General features: G+C 34.6%; 1 pseudogene; it reads left to right on the top strand.

Annotated features, from left to right (window-relative positions):
* Positions 1 to 16480, top strand: part of LOC131989060 (zinc finger protein 208-like) — a 403618-nt pseudogene that overhangs the window by 326938 nt on the left and 60200 nt on the right.

Raw genomic sequence — 16480 nt, 5'->3', positions numbered from 1 at the left:
CATTTGGGAGTCGGTGTCGAACTCCTCATCACCTCATCACAAAGAGGGAGAGTGCACAGCTGCGATTAATTTGGTATAATGCCTCCTGACCCGAGGGTTGTAGTCACATGGTTACAGGTTCACTGAAATGAAATAAAACCAACCAACAGCATGGTCTGACATGCCTGTATGAGATCATCTCTGCCATAAAATACCATGTAACTGTATGAAAGGACAGTACAGTATTTATTGGTGTTAAACACTCTCACAAAATAATCATTACTACCTTAATGGAAGCAGTTATTGTACTGTGTTTCCCAAAACCAGACTGGCTAGATGATAAAATGTTATTCAAACTAAAAAATAAGAAATTAACCCTTAAAACAAGATAAATTATCTAACACTTCTAAATCTAAAGTTTTTTTTTATCTTGGTAAGAAACAAATAATTGTCAGTGCACTCTGCTCGGGCCAGTTCATCGCTGCTTGCAGCTTTTATTTATCTTGATTTAAGAGTTCATTTCTTTTTTTAATCGTACAACATGCTTATTTCTAGATTTAACAATCTTAATTCAAGAAATCTTGTCAAGTTAAATTATTTGTCCATGCAGCAAGATCATTTCCCTCAGATTTAGTGTTTTTATCTTGTTTTTCGACACCCCTTTTTTGGAGTGTGGCTGAGAGAGATTTTATAGGTTTGGCTGTGACACTTTAGCATTTACTAAACTGGTAAAAAAACAAAGAGAGCTCTCTGTGAAAGCACTTAATGCTGGTGTAGTTTTATTAATATATTGCTTCTGACGCTGGTTAGCTCTGAGGACAGCAGTGATGGTGATTCATCACCTGGTTCTTATCTTGAGCATGCACATTGGCTTTTTTTATTCCACTGAAGCAGCTCGGCCTCTCATAGATATTTCTAGATGTGCAATTCAAACCAGAAATAATGCAAACAGGAAGGGGAGGTTCTGACCTGCAGCGTGTCTCAGAGTCTTCAGTGTGACATTCAGACAGTCACCAGGAAGACATCATGGAGGTCACAGCTCTCTGCTTCAGACTGAGTGAGTACTGACCATTAATGTGATCATATATATTATATATTGATATCTATAAGCTTCCTTCATGTGTCTCTGCAGTGCTGGATGTGTTGGTCCTGCTGGTTGTACCAGTTCACCACAGTTACTCTGCTCAGAAAGCTGGTAAGTCTGACTTTATTAATCAGCTGTCCAGTTAAAATCCCTCACAGTGATGTGATTACTGCTTCACAACCTGCTAAAAGTACTTTGTTTCATTATAATGATACTTTTTAATGTTGTGTCTTGTTTTCTCTTTGTGTGTCTCAGATGCAGATTTTCCTCGTGTTCTTCCAGACAGACTGCAGTTTTTTGAATACGAGAACGTGACTGTGAACTGTGAAGAGTTCAGAGGTTTAACTGGATGGAGAGTGATGTGGAAGCTCAACACGGGTCCAGTAAACTCTTACGACTCAGCAACACCCTCCTACATTATTCAACCCACCTTTAAAAAGCACAGTGGGGAGTACTGGTGTGAAGATGGAGAGGGGAACACAAGCAGAGCCGTCAACATCTCCATCACTGGTACGTCTAGCAAATATTAAATCAATCGTTTCTAAATAATTTCATATCTAGTCTACAGTTCAACCATTTAGAACAGGGGTCTAAAACTCAAATTACCTGGGGGCCGCTGGAGGCAGTATCCAAATAACCAAAAAAAGACACAAAATGACAGAAAAAAAAATAAATTACTTAAGAAAGACACAAAATAATCAAAAAAAGACTGAAAAAACACTAAATGACTTAAAAAAGACACTAAATGACCAAAAAAGACAGAATTACCAAAAAAGACACAAAATCATTTTAAAAAGACACAAAATGACCAAAAAAGACTAAATTACTTAAAGAAGAAACAAAATGATCAAAAAAAAAAACACAGAATTACAAAAAATATATATAGGCCTACACAAAATATTACGAAAAAAGACACAAAATTATTTAAAAAAACACACAAAATTATTTTTTTTAAAAGACACAAAATTACCACACAAAAAAGACACAAAATTACCACAAAAAAAAGACACAAAATTACCAAAAAAGTAATTAAAGGGACCTTCCCCACACAACACGTACCACACCTATAAAACTCACATTAAACTTTCATATCAAGGTGGGGGCCACATAATATCATTATGAGGGCGGCAATTGGCCCGCGGGCCGCAGGTTTGAGACCCATGATTTAGAACATTAATATTAAGCATCAAGAATAAAACTTTCTTCTGCCGTCTTCGATGCTACATTGTGTCTTTTTTGCCAGCCAAACAGTTACAAATGTCTGGGGTTTTTTATTTACTTTGTGGTAAAGCATCATGTCTTAGTGCAGGGGTGTCAAACTCTGGCCCGTGGGCCAAATTTGGCCCGCAGTGTAATTTTATTTGGCCCGCGAGGAAATACCAAATTATTATATTATTATTGTACTATAAAAGCTGACCCGCCGGTATTATACGGCGCATTTACCGCTAATAGATTTAGCGGTAGATTTATTATTGTTATTTTATTTTTAAATGTATTAACCTGTTGAAAAAGTTTATTTTGATATTTAAATCAGAAGGATGCGAATAGAAAAGAGGCATATGATTTTTATTTAATTTTTATTTAATAAATTAATGACATTGATGTGTTTTTTATTTGAAATTTGATTTTGCATGTCTGCACTATTTAGTTATATATTGTATGTTTATAAACGTTGCTGGTTCCATATTTAATGTTAAAGCAAAACATGTTTGAACAAATAAACCTTTTAATATATACCAATGTTGGCCCGCGATTTTATTCAAGTTTTAAATTTTGGCCCATTGTGTATTTGAGTTTGACACCCCTGTATTAGTGGGACGTCTGCTGCATGTGAGAAATTAGACCACGGAACAAGAAGGTTGACCAAAATCTTTAACCTGTTAGAAATGCAGACAATAGTCAGGGAGACAGATTGTTGATCAGGCAATAATGTGGCTAAAAAAGGCTTAGAAACTGTCAGATTCTAAATATAAAACCATTTATTGCCAAGTTTGTACATGCATACATAAAATATACATCAAATAGGAAAATGGGAACATTTTTGTGCAGCAAAACATTATTAACATATTATTATTGGTGTGGGTGTTGGAAGAAGTTTCTTTCAAAGGCTGGTATAAGCTGCACACTCAACTCAAATAATACCTAACATTTTAATGCTGATATTTTTTTTAATGACGTTGTGACAAAACTCACTTGTGAAGAATCAATTGTAAAAAAACCCCTGATAGAAATACAGTCCAAGGCCCAAAATAATAAAATAAATTCAAAAGTAATTAATGCATCCACCGCGCATTGCACAAAATATTTAAGATTATGTGGAAAAACTGCAAATATGAATAAAAATATTTTTTGTTTTACATTCCAGTAACACTTTCTATGAAGACTACATCTATAGTGCATTATGAGCACATTCATAATGAATTATAATGCTCATTATAATCAATCATAATGCATTATGACTGCACTCATAAACACATATAAAGCTTCATGATGCACTATATCAACAGTTATAAATATAGCTTATAATGACTTATAAATCCAAGTGTCTTACGAGTGCTCTTGACTGGTTATAAACTACAGGCTGACTGATGAGGCTTATAATACATTACAACTACTCATACCCCTCTATACACACACCTCAACAATCAATTGTTATAAGGACTCATAGGATGCCATAAGTATAAATAATGACTTATGATGCAGCATAGCTTCTTTTAAATGCATGAAAATGTGTTACACTTTACTTAACGCCAACAATGAAACATCATGATTAGCTATACTGCATTATAGATGCGTCTATATGAACCTCACTTTACTTAAAGCATACATTGATCATTTATTTATACTTATGGCATCCTATGAGCCCTTATAACAATTGATTGTTGAGGTGTGTGTATAGAGGGGTATGAGTAGTTGTAATGTATTATAAGCCTCATCAGTCAGCCTGTAGTTTATAACCAGTCAAGAGCACTCATAAGACACTTGGATTTATAAGTCATTATAAGCTATATTTATAACTGTTGATATAGTGCATCATGATGCTTTATATGTGTTTATGTGATTATGTGATTATAATGAGCATTATAATTCACTATGAATGCGCTCATAATGCACTATAGATGTAGTCTTCATAGAAAGTGTTACCTACATTCCTTTTAAAGTAACCTTTAACCTCCGTATGTGAAATAACCACACTATTTTATATTTTCTTGATTTATGTGATATTCTATTCTATATTGTCAACCATACAAAACACATGAATAGACTTTGTTTGTCCTGTTTGTTGCTCAGCTGGTTCAGTGATCCTGGAGGTTCCTGCTCGTCCTGTGCTGGAGGGAAACAATGTGATTCTTCGTTGTAAAAAGGAGAAATCTGACTCAAAACACATCGCTGAGTTATATAAAGATGGTTCCCGACTCGATACCCTCTATAAAGAAGACATGATCATCGAAAGTGTTTCCAAGTCTGACGAAGGATTCTACAAGTGCAGAATCTCTGGAGCTGGAGAGTCCCCAGAGAGCTGGCTGACTGTTTCACAACTAAATAAAGGTGATTTCTTTTTGTTTGTGCTTAAATTTTCTCCAACATAGAAACATAATATGTAGCATCTTTTTTTCTCCAGTTCCCAGTAACGAGACTCTTCAGGAGCGTCCCCACAGTGGCCCCCAGGATCTGCTCTCCCTGCTGGGGATCGTTGCTTTAGTGGCTCTGCTGCTGCTGCTGCTGCTGACGGGACTTCTCTGTTGGAAACACAGAGGTACAGCAAGGAATTACATTTACATTTTTACTTGGGTACATGACTTCATGATGGAGTTTATTTATCATGTCTCTATTTTTTATTTTTTATTTTTTATTTTATTTGCACAGTTAGAATTACATAAAATGACAAAGATGTAAAGTGCAGGGGGAGGCAGAAAACCCAGATGGGCTTATTTATTTAAAGCCTCCACCTAAAATGTCATAGTTATTAGAAAGTAATAAACTGATAAAAGAAAAAACAAATGTATAACATCAACAAGTTATAATGACAATAACAAAAACAATCTCAGTCTCAGTTTTATTTCCAAAACATTTAGTTCCTCTTTGTTCCCAGTTTTCCTAATAAATAAAGACATTCTCTCGTTCCGTCCTCCTGCAGCGGCCTGTTTGTCTTCTGGTAAACCAACACGGGGATCACCTGAAGATCAGACAGGTGAGAATTACAATATATATACAATATATAATAATATAATATATATATATATATATATATATATAATATATATATATATATATATATACAATATATATAATATACAATACAATTACAATATACATTTACCCTGAGAAAAAATAAATAAAAAATAAACTCTGTATAAATATAGCTTAGAGTTTAAAATCATCATAAATCTATACAACAATAAGGAGAAAAGAACGAAATAAGAGAGAAAAGGAAGAAAGAAAGAAAAAAATATATATTATATTGCTGACATAGTGGAAGTCGTTTTTGGACAGAAGTTAGACAAAGAATTAGCCTTCCATTTCCATAATCAGTGACGTTTTCAGTAACTACTAATTAAACTTTGAGTTTTCAAACGTTGTCACAGTTAGTGTCATAATAAATGAGTGTAAACGTGTTTTTGTCTCAGTAGAGCAAAGCAACATGAATCCACATCATGACACATATGTTGTGGTGAAAAAAACAAAAAAGCAGAAAGGAGCAGAATTATTATCATATGTTGTGTTTACTTTAAAGATTGTGCAGCAGCTTTTGTTTTAACTAAAGTGTTATTGATTCCTGATTGATTGATTTGTTTATTTTAGTATCATGCATTAGAGATGCACGGCCAAATAAATATGAGTGCACATGTAGAATACATTTAACCTCTTTAATTATGAAAAAAACAGCTCAACAATGTCCTTTCCTCAGCATCAGGAGGTGGGAGTGCAGGTGATCCGGACCTGGTGACGTACGCTGCTGTTACCATCCAAAAGAAGAAGAGTAGAGGTAGTTTCAGCTCTCTTCACTGGCCTTTACTTTCCTCAATTAGTCATTAAAAATGAATGTGCACGTTTTGAACTATAGCAGCTATAGCAGCTTCTTTTATTAACATCAGTTGTGAATAAATATCAGTGGTGAGAGGTGATGAGAGACATACACTACTGGTCAAAAGTTTTAGAACACACCAACTTTTCCAGAATTTAATTGAAAATGATGCAGTTTAATGTCTCAGTGTACTCTGAAATTAATGCACATTTGCAACATTTAAAATTCTTTATTGAGCATGATAGTGTTTTGAAAGTAAAAAAAAGATTCAAAATCACATTTTATGTTGGACTAAAGGACTAAAAAAAGACACAAAATGACAAAAAAAAGACACAAAATGACAAAAAAAGACACCAAAAGACACAAAATGACAAAAAAAAGACACAAAATGACTAAAAGAGGACACAAAATGACAAAAAAAGACACCAAAAGACACAAAATGACTAAAAAAAGACACAAAATGACAAAAAAAGACACCAAAAGACACAAAATGACTAAAAAAAGACACAAAATGACCAAAAAAAGACACAAAATGACCAAAAAAAGACACAAAATGACCAAAAAAAAAAGACACAAAATGACTAAAAGACACCGAAAGACACAAAATGACTAAAAAAAGACACAAAATTACAAAAAAAAGACACAAAATGACCAAAAAAAAGACACAAAATGACCAAAAGACACAAAATGACAAAAAAAGACACAAAATGACAAAAAAAAGACACAAAATGACCAAAAAAAGACACAAAATGACACAAAAAAAGACACAAAATGACCAAAAAAAGACACAAAATGACCAAAAAAAAGACACAGACTGACAAAAAAAAGAGACAAAATGACTAAAAAAAGACACAAAATGACCAAAAAAAGACACAAAATGACAAAAAAAGACACCAAAAGACACAAAATGACTAAAAAAAGACACAAAATGACCAAAAAAAGACACAAAATGACAAGCTTTGACGAGCAGCTTTTGTTTTAACTTAAGTGTTATTGATTCCTGATTGATTGATTTGTTTATTTTAGTATCATGCATTAGAGATGCACGGCCAAATAAATATGAGTGCACATGTAGTTAATTATGAAAAATCAGCTCAACAATGTCCTTTCCTCAGCATCAGGAGGTGGGAGTGCAGGTGATCCGGACCTGGTGACGTACGCTGCTGTTACCATCCAAAAGAAGAAGAGTAGAGGTAGTTTCAGCTCTGTTCACTGGCCTTTACTTTCCTCAATTAGTCATTAAAATGAATGTGCACGTTTTGAACTATAGCAGCTATAGCAGCTTCTTTTATTAACATCAGTTGTGAATAAATATCAGTGGTGAGAGGTGATGAGAGACATACACTACTGGTCAAAAGTTTTAGAACACACCAACTTTTCCAGAATTTAATTGAAAATGATGCAGTTTAATGTCTCAGTTTACTCTGAAATTAATGCACATTTGCAACATTTAAAATTCTTTATTGAGCATGATAGTGTTTTGAAAGTAAAAAAAAGATTCAAAATCACATTTTATGTTGGACTAAAGGACTAAAAAAAGACACAAAATGACAAAAAAAAGACACAAAATGACAAAAAAAGACACCAAAAGACACAAAATGACAAAAAAAAGACACAAAATGACTAAAAGAGGACACAAAATGACAAAAAAAGACACCAAAAGACACAAAATGACTAAAAAAAGACACAAAATGACAAAAAAAGACACCAAAAGACACAAAATGACTAAAAAAAGACACAAAATGACCAAAAAAAGACACAAAATGACCAAAAAAAAGACACAAAATGACTAAAAGACACCAAAAGACACAAAATGACTAAAAAAAGACACAAAATTACAAAAAAAAGACACAAAATGACCAAAAAAAAGACACAAAATGACCAAAAGACACAAAATGACAAAAAAAGACACAAAATGACCAAAAAAAGACACAAAATGACAAAAAAAAGAGACAAAATGACTAAAAAAAGACACAAAATGACCAAAAAAGACACCAAAAGACACAAAATGACTAAAAAAAGACACAAAATGACTAAAAAAAGACACCAAAAGACACAAAATGACTAAAAAAAGACACAAAATGACAAAAAAAAGACACAAAATGACCAAAAAAAAGACACAAAATGACTAAAAGACACCAAAAGACACAAAATGACCAAAAGACACAGAATGACCAAAAAAAGAGACAAAATGACCAAAAAAAAGACACAAAATGACTAAAAGAAGACACAAAATGACCAAAAGTCACAAAATGACAAAAAAAAGACACAGAATGACAAAAAAAAAGAGACAAAATGACCTAAAAAAGACACAAAATGACAAAAAAGACACCAAAAGACACAAAATGACTAAAAAAAGACACAAATTGACCAAAAAAAGACACAAAATGACAAGCTTTGACGAGCAGCTTTTGTTTTAACTAAAGTGTTATTGATTCCTGATTGATTGATTTGTTTATTTTAGTATCATGCATTAGAGATGCACGGCCAAATAAATATGAGTGCACATGTAGTTAATTATGAAAAATCAGCTCAACAATGTCCTTTCCTCAGCATCAGGAGGTGGGAGTGCAGCTGATCCGGACCTGGTGACGTACGCTGCTGTTACCATCCAAAAGAAGAAGAGTAGAGGTAGTTTCAGCTCTCTTCACTGGCCTTTACTTTCCTCAATCAGTCATTAAAATGAATGTGCACGTTTTGAACTTTAGCAGCTATAGCAGCTTCTTTTATTAACATCAGTTGTGAATAAATATCAGTGGTGAGAGGTGATGAGAGACATACGTTGATGAACTATTTTCAGATATATGTGTGCAGAAGACTGCGCTTCCTTTCAGATGCAGGACATAATTTGATCCTCTCAGTCAGTAAAACCACACGAGAAAACCACAGGCTGAGAAAAAAAAACGTCTCTCAGCAGCCTGAAACAAGCGTCTGCAGCCCAGAGGCTGGGAGGTTTCACCTGACATGAAAACAACAGCTTCAGTTTCATATGACAGATGTTTCCTCTGCAGCTTTTCTGTGTCAAGTCACAGCAATATCTTAACGCCAAATGCAACATGATGTAGATAGATAGATAGATAGATAGATAGATAGATAGATAGATAGATAGATAGATAGATAGATAGATAGAGACGCAAAATTACCAAAAAAGACACAAAATAACAAAAAAAATAACAAATTGACCAAAAAAGACACAAAATGACCACAAAAAGACACAAAATGACTAAAGAAAGAAACAAAGTGATCAAAAAAAGACATAAATGACCCAAAAAAAGATAGATAGATAGATAGATAGATAGATAGATAGATAGATAGATAGATAGATAGATAGATAGATAGATAGATAGATAGATAGATAGATAGATAGATAGATAGATAGATAGATAGATAGATAGATAGATAGATAGATAGATAGATAGATAGATAGATTACTTTATTCATCCCCGAAGGGAAATTCGGTTGTCATAGCAGTCCGGTATTCAAGTACAATAAAATACAATAGAATAAAATAAAATACTGAGGTAGCATAAATAAAAACAACAATAGAAAAAAACACAGAATAGAACAAGAACACTTAAGAAGTTAAAAAAGAACATCAGTTGGTAGGATGGTTGGCAGATGATGGTAATAATTAAACTGGTGATATGATGCAACAATGCTATAGTGACTAGACGGTATATAATAATAATAATAGTACAGTATATAATATATATAATATAATATGTAATAACAGATAACAATATAAAAATGAAAAATATAAATAAAGTAATAAGTCAAATAATATGATATATAATAATAATAGTAATAATAATAATAGTCAATAATAAATGTCAATCTGATGCTCAACAAACAATCAAAGAATCAGAAAGTTCTGAATATTGTCATGTTTGTTTTTCAAACAGAGCCAAACGTGTCTGGACAACATCCAGGAGACGAGACTGTCGTCTATTCTTCAGTCCACCTGAGGAGAGACAGGTGCTGACACAGCATCTTTTTCTTCTGATAGGACAGTTTATGTCACGAGGTGAGCACCCCAGAAAAGGTTTCAGCTCCTCCAGAAGTAAAAGTCAGGTTTCAGTGTCAGATCCTCAGACTCTGAGTTTGAGGTCAGAAACACAGACAGAGTCAGAGGGAGAAGAGGAAGTTCACAGAAAGGTTTATATGCAGATTGTTTTTATCAACACATTGTTAAAACAAGGCAACAAGACAAGCTCGGGAAAGGTTCGGTCAAGAGAAAAGGGGAAATGAAACAGTGGATTTGATGTGTCACTAAACTGCCGTCAAAATGACATTTGTGTACTCTTACCTTGAATTCATGAAGAAAACTTGAATAAGAGAATGCAAAAATGAACGTAAACATAGTAAATCTTTGGTAGATTTAAGTAAATGTTTAACAAGAGCAAAGTTATATGAAAAAAAAAAAAAAAAGCGGGAAACATGATGTAAATATGACATTTTTTGCTGTTTCAACTAAGGTTTTTCAAAGCACATGGTGTGTGTGTGTGTGTGTGTGTGTGTGTGTGTGTGTTCTTGTACTTCCTACATAGTGAGGACCGGAACACGTTTTTAACCACAGACTGAGGACATTTTTGTGAAGTGAGGACATTTCGGCCGGTCCTCACTTCTGTAAAGGCTTGTTTGAGAGTTCAGACTTTGTTTTAGGATTAAGGTTACAATTAGGTTTATGTTGGGCTCAGGGTCTGGCATTTAGCTGTGAATCTGAAGGTTAGGTGTGTGTGTGTGTGTGTGTGTGTGTGTGTAACAGTCCTGATAGAACTATTTAAATCGGTGGAGCTGTTCACAGCCGAGTGGTTTGTTTGTTAGCGTGCAGCAGTTGAACCACACTGTTCTGTCTGATCACATTTTGCTGCAGCTCTTAAACACTGTGACTGTGGTCAGCTGCCTCATGATGACAACTGACTTCACACACACATTTCACCTCCATTAAACCATCAACCATCCAACACACACACTGAACTCTGTCCTCCTCTGTCCATCAGAATTTACCATCAGAAAGTTTGACACTTTTCTTTTAAATTACTTCTTAAAACCAGTGGTGGAAGAAGTAGGGATGGGTACCGAATTCGGTACTTTTATAGGTACCGACCGAATTCCGTCGGTACTACCGAGTACCGATTCAAGTAAAATCAAACGGTACCATGTTTCGGTACCTAAACGGTGTTACCTTTAAACTAATCATTGATTTCAACCTGTTTTCATTTAACGTCTTTGATTAACAAGCGTGCTGACGATCGCACTATTTTTTATTTTTTTATTTACCTCCTCGTCTGGTCCTGTCTGCTCACCGCGGCCACTAGCTGCTGCCCTCTTCCACTTCGGCGCAGAGACGAACAGCCGGCTCTAGGCCTGCTAGCCGCCAGCTGCTATCTCTCCAATGTTTCTACCCGGGCTTGGCCTTCGTCTGCCTCCAGATTGGACCTTCCTTACTCCGTTTGCTCTCTCCATTCTTCTGTAGACCAGTCATTAACAGCTAGCAGCTAGCTGCTGCATCTCTGGTCCTCCGCTAATACTCCGCTCTTCAACTCAGGAATATTACCTGCCCCTTTACTCCAAACTGCCTCGCTGAAATTAAATCCCTTGGACTCCTGCGTCATCCTCGATATGTGCACAGAGCAGCCCGACTCAACTTTGTTTATTCCAACCATGCCACGCCCACAATACTGTCTGACCGGCGCTGCGCCGCACAGCTACGACGTCATCACAACAAATCACACGTGCACTTGCAACCTTTTTTTTTTTTTCTCCTCCGTGCACTTGCCACCTGAGAGCTCCTCTGCATTCTTTGATAACACTGCAACCTTCATGTTACTAAATGCACGTTCACTCAACAATAAAGCACTGCTCATCCTGGATTTTATATTGCTTTGATATATTTTTTAAAGTTATTATTATTTTGAGAAATAAATATGTTGAATTGAAAAAATTAGATTTTATTATTAAACAAATTAACATTTATTACCACATAAACAAACTCAAAAGTACCGAAAATTGGTACCGTTGAGTACCGGTACCGATTCCCAGGTACCGGGTATTGGTACCGTATCGGTTCAAATGTGAAAGGTACCCATCCCTAGGAAGAAGTATTCAGAGCCCTTACTGCAGTAAAAGTACTAATACCACACTGTGAAATTACTCCACTACAGTAAAAGTCCTGCATTCAAAATGTACTGAAGTAAAAGTACAAAAGTATCAGCATCAAAATGTACTTTAAGTAATAAAAGTAAAAGTACTTGTTATGCGGATTGTTTTATATATTCTAAATAGCTGTGGCTCAGTTGGTAGAGCTTTCGTCCAGTAACCGGAAGGTTGGTGGTTCGATCCCCGACCATGGCAGCCTACAGGCAGGTGGCACCAGTGTGCCCTGGTAGCCTCTAACACCAGTATGAATGTGTGTGTGAATGGGTGAATGGGGCGATAAAAGCGCTATATAAGTGCACTCCATTTACCATATTATTGGATTATTATTATTAATGCATTCATGTAAGCAGTGTTTTATTATGTAAAGATAGAGCTCATTTTAACTATAATATCATAAAATATATATATATATATATATATATATATATATATATATATACTGTTATGAAGTTTTAATGAATAAAAAGTCTAATCACATTTATTGTTTTATGTTTCTTATGTTAAATCTTGACATTAAAAGTAGCTAAAGCTGTCAGCTAAATGTAGTGGAGTGGAAGTATAAAGTTACATACGATGGAAATCCTCAAGTAAAGTAAAAGTAGCTCAAAATTATACTTATAGTACTTGAGTAAATGTACTTAGTTTCATTCCACCACTGATGTAAACACAGTTTCATGCACTTGATTTTATGTACTGTTATCCATTTTTCTATTCTATTCTCCACACAGTCGTCCCTTTACCTTTTAATTCCTTTCTTATTACTCTATTACTTTTTCTCGGTATCTGAGGTTGTCTTGTCATCAATCTATTCAGAATTGTTTTTAACTGCTCTTTGTCAAAGCATGTTGTAAGCTGTTGTTTTTTAAAAGGTGCTATACTAACAAAGTTAGTATTATTATTAAAAATTAAAAAACATGATAGACAGTTTGAAAGCCTTTTCTGTGTTCTTATAAACATATAATTCCCAATTATATTTAAACTTGATTCATCTCATTGTTACTCTGACTTTTCTGCAAGGTGAAAATTATAATAAAGTGTGAGCTTGTAGAACTCAACTCTACTCTAATTGTTAAAGCGACTCTGTAACATTTTTTTCAAAATAAATATGTTAATTTTTCACGTGTCAGGATATTCTTAAAACTTCTTTAATATATATATATATATATATATATATATATATATTAAAGACACATCAAATTTTACTTTGTTTAAATGTTTATTAAAGAGTTAATGTCTAAAATGCACTGAATACTATTGTGTCATTGAATTAATTCAGAGAATAAACTCAAAAATATTCGATTAATTACGAGAATGAACTCGAAAATATTTAATTAAAGGAACAAACTCAAAAATACACAAATACACAAACAGATAAGTGAAAAATAGCTTGAAAATAGCTTTTAAATATATATATCAATATATATACATATATTGATATATATATATATATATATATATACACACACACACACACACGCCAGGTTACAGAGCCTGAAACAACATCAATGCATTCACATTGGAGAGAAACCATTTAGCTGTGATCAATGTGGGAAAGCTTTGTCACGAAGCGCTCACCTTAATGTGGGAGTGCTTTCACCACAGGACATAAACTGAGACGACATCAACGCATTCACACTGGAGAGAAACCGTACAGCTGTGAGCAATGTGGGAACGCTTTCTCTCAGGAACAGCACCTGAGACGACATCAACACATTCACACAGGAGAGAAACCGTACAGCTGTGGCCAATGTGGGAGCGCTTTCACCACAGTACAGAGCCTGAGACAACATCAACGCATTCACACTGGAGAGAAACCGTACAGCTGCGATCAATGTGGGAGTGCTTTCACCGCAATAAGCAAGCTGAGACAATATCAACGCATTCACACTGTGGAGAGACCGTACAGCTGTGACCAATGTGGGAGCGCTTTCTCTCAGGCACAGCACCTGAGACGACATCAACACATTCATACAGGAGAGAAACCGTACAGCTGCGACGAATGTAGTAAAAGGTTTTCTCACAGTGCTGCCCTTAAAAATCACCAACGTGTTCACACTGGGAGAGAAACCGTACAGCTGCGGTCAATGTGGGAGTGCTTTCACCACATTAAGCAAGCTGAGACAACATCAACGCATTCACACTGGGAGAGAAACCATACAGCTGTGACCACCAATGTGGGAACGCTTTCTCTCAGGCACAGCACCTGAGACGACATCAACACATTCATACAGGAGACAAACTTTTCTCACAGTGCTGCCCTTAAAAATCACCGTGTTCACACTGGGGAGAAACCGTACTGGTGTGAATATTATGAGAAAACGTTTTCTAGTAGTGGTCCCTTTATTGTCCACCGACGTGTTCACACTGGAGAGAAACCGTTCTGGTGTGAACAATGTGGGAAAAGGTTTTCTGTGTGTTGTAACCTATCGCGTTGCATCGCTAAATGCAACAGCTTTCTGAGTCAACTCACAAAATGGCAGGTGTATTTTATAGATTTGTGCTTTTATTGGCTTTACTTGTTTTTGGAATAAATACCTTTTGATCACAAATGCTGTCTATTTAATGTTGTACATTATGAACAATATACTGGCCTCTGCTGTGACAAGAATTCACAATTCCTTCAACCATTACTAATATTAATAAAGTAATTTGATTAAAATTATGTTCATAATTAATAATCAGTGTTCCAAATTGATAGTTTAGTAACTTTATGAGACTGATTTAGGTGGATTGGCTATATTTTTCTGTTTTACAGATGGTGCCCCAATGAGCTATGAGTTAGAGCAAATCAAGTCATATAATTTCTTATAATTAATAATTATTCATGATAATTATTATTAATTCTTACAGCCATCTAACCACACTTTTGAACCATGAGATTCACATAAGTGTTGCTTAAGTTCATTCCTACATATCTGATATCCTTATGGGAGGGATAGCATTTATGATAGCGCCCTTTTATTAACATATTTGACGCCCTGTGCAAGGTCATCATTTATTCATAAAAGAGCCATCCTTAATTCCCAACATCTTCTTAAGCGTTTAAAAGCCAAACCAGCTTTTTCTTCATGCCTCCTCTCCATGTGCTGTGTTGTTTTATTCTGAGCTTCTCTCTGAAACTAAAAACTGACCAACAGTAATTGTGTCTGACTGCGGTGGTTTGATCCAGTGAGGAGGAAGAGGCCATAAATAAACACAGATACCAAAACATTCTCAGATTGAACAAACTTTATTCCTATTAAATTCTGATGAAATAAGAATATTATTGTAAAAATTAATCTGTTGTTTCTGTCATTCTCAGTATCAACACGATCATCATTATTAAGTATCTGATATCTGACACCAGTAAGATAATTAATAACATTAAAGCCCACACAGCCTGTAATCAGTGGTGGGATGTATCTTTTTACATTTACTCAAGAACTGTACTTTAGCAACATTTAAAGATAGTTGTACTTAAGTTGAATATTTCATTTTTTTGACACTTATACTTTTAGTATTATCCTTTAATTATACCTATAATTCACTACATTTAACTGACAGGTTTAGTTACTTCACTGGTTAACATTTAACATGCAAAAACTGTTTAAATGTGTGTGTATATATTTATAAACTCTGTAAATTGACTTCCTTTGAGTTAAGTTCTCCACATCAGTAGTGTTTGCATTACTGATTGAAAACATCTGGTGGATGTTTGGACCATCAACTTGATGAACTCTGGTGTATCAGAGCTTCACTCACCACAAGTAACTTGGTCAGATCTTCTTGATCCTCTTTGGCTGATAGAACTCTGTCCCTATCCAGCAGAACAGTGTCATGTGACTCTGTTTGAAAATGATTGCTTGTGTTGTCTGACTTGGAAACTCATTTTAATCTTTGTAACTTTTCCATATATTATCTTGTATTAAAATACATAAAGACAAGCAAGTTTTATAGTCTTTATTTCTCACTAAGAAATCATTAATTGAATTCCTCAAATATATTATATATATATATATATATATATATATATATATATATATATATATATATATCAAAATATGTGATTTGTACAGGTACATTGTGTTACGTGATAATATGTAAATACTAGTTTATGTGTAAATACATGTTACATATGCTGAGCTAAAGTTGAGAGCAGTTAAAATGCTCTCAGCAGAGAACAGGAAGAGACACACAAACCCTAACCACACTGACAGAACTCACACACACACACACATACAACAGACACACAT

The sequence above is a fragment of the Centropristis striata genome, chromosome 17, assembly GCF_030273125.1.
Source record: "Centropristis striata isolate RG_2023a ecotype Rhode Island chromosome 17, C.striata_1.0, whole genome shotgun sequence".
In the NCBI taxonomy this organism is placed as follows: domain Eukaryota; kingdom Metazoa; phylum Chordata; class Actinopteri; order Perciformes; family Serranidae; genus Centropristis; species Centropristis striata.
This window is presented reverse-complemented; position numbering and strand designations above follow the sequence as displayed.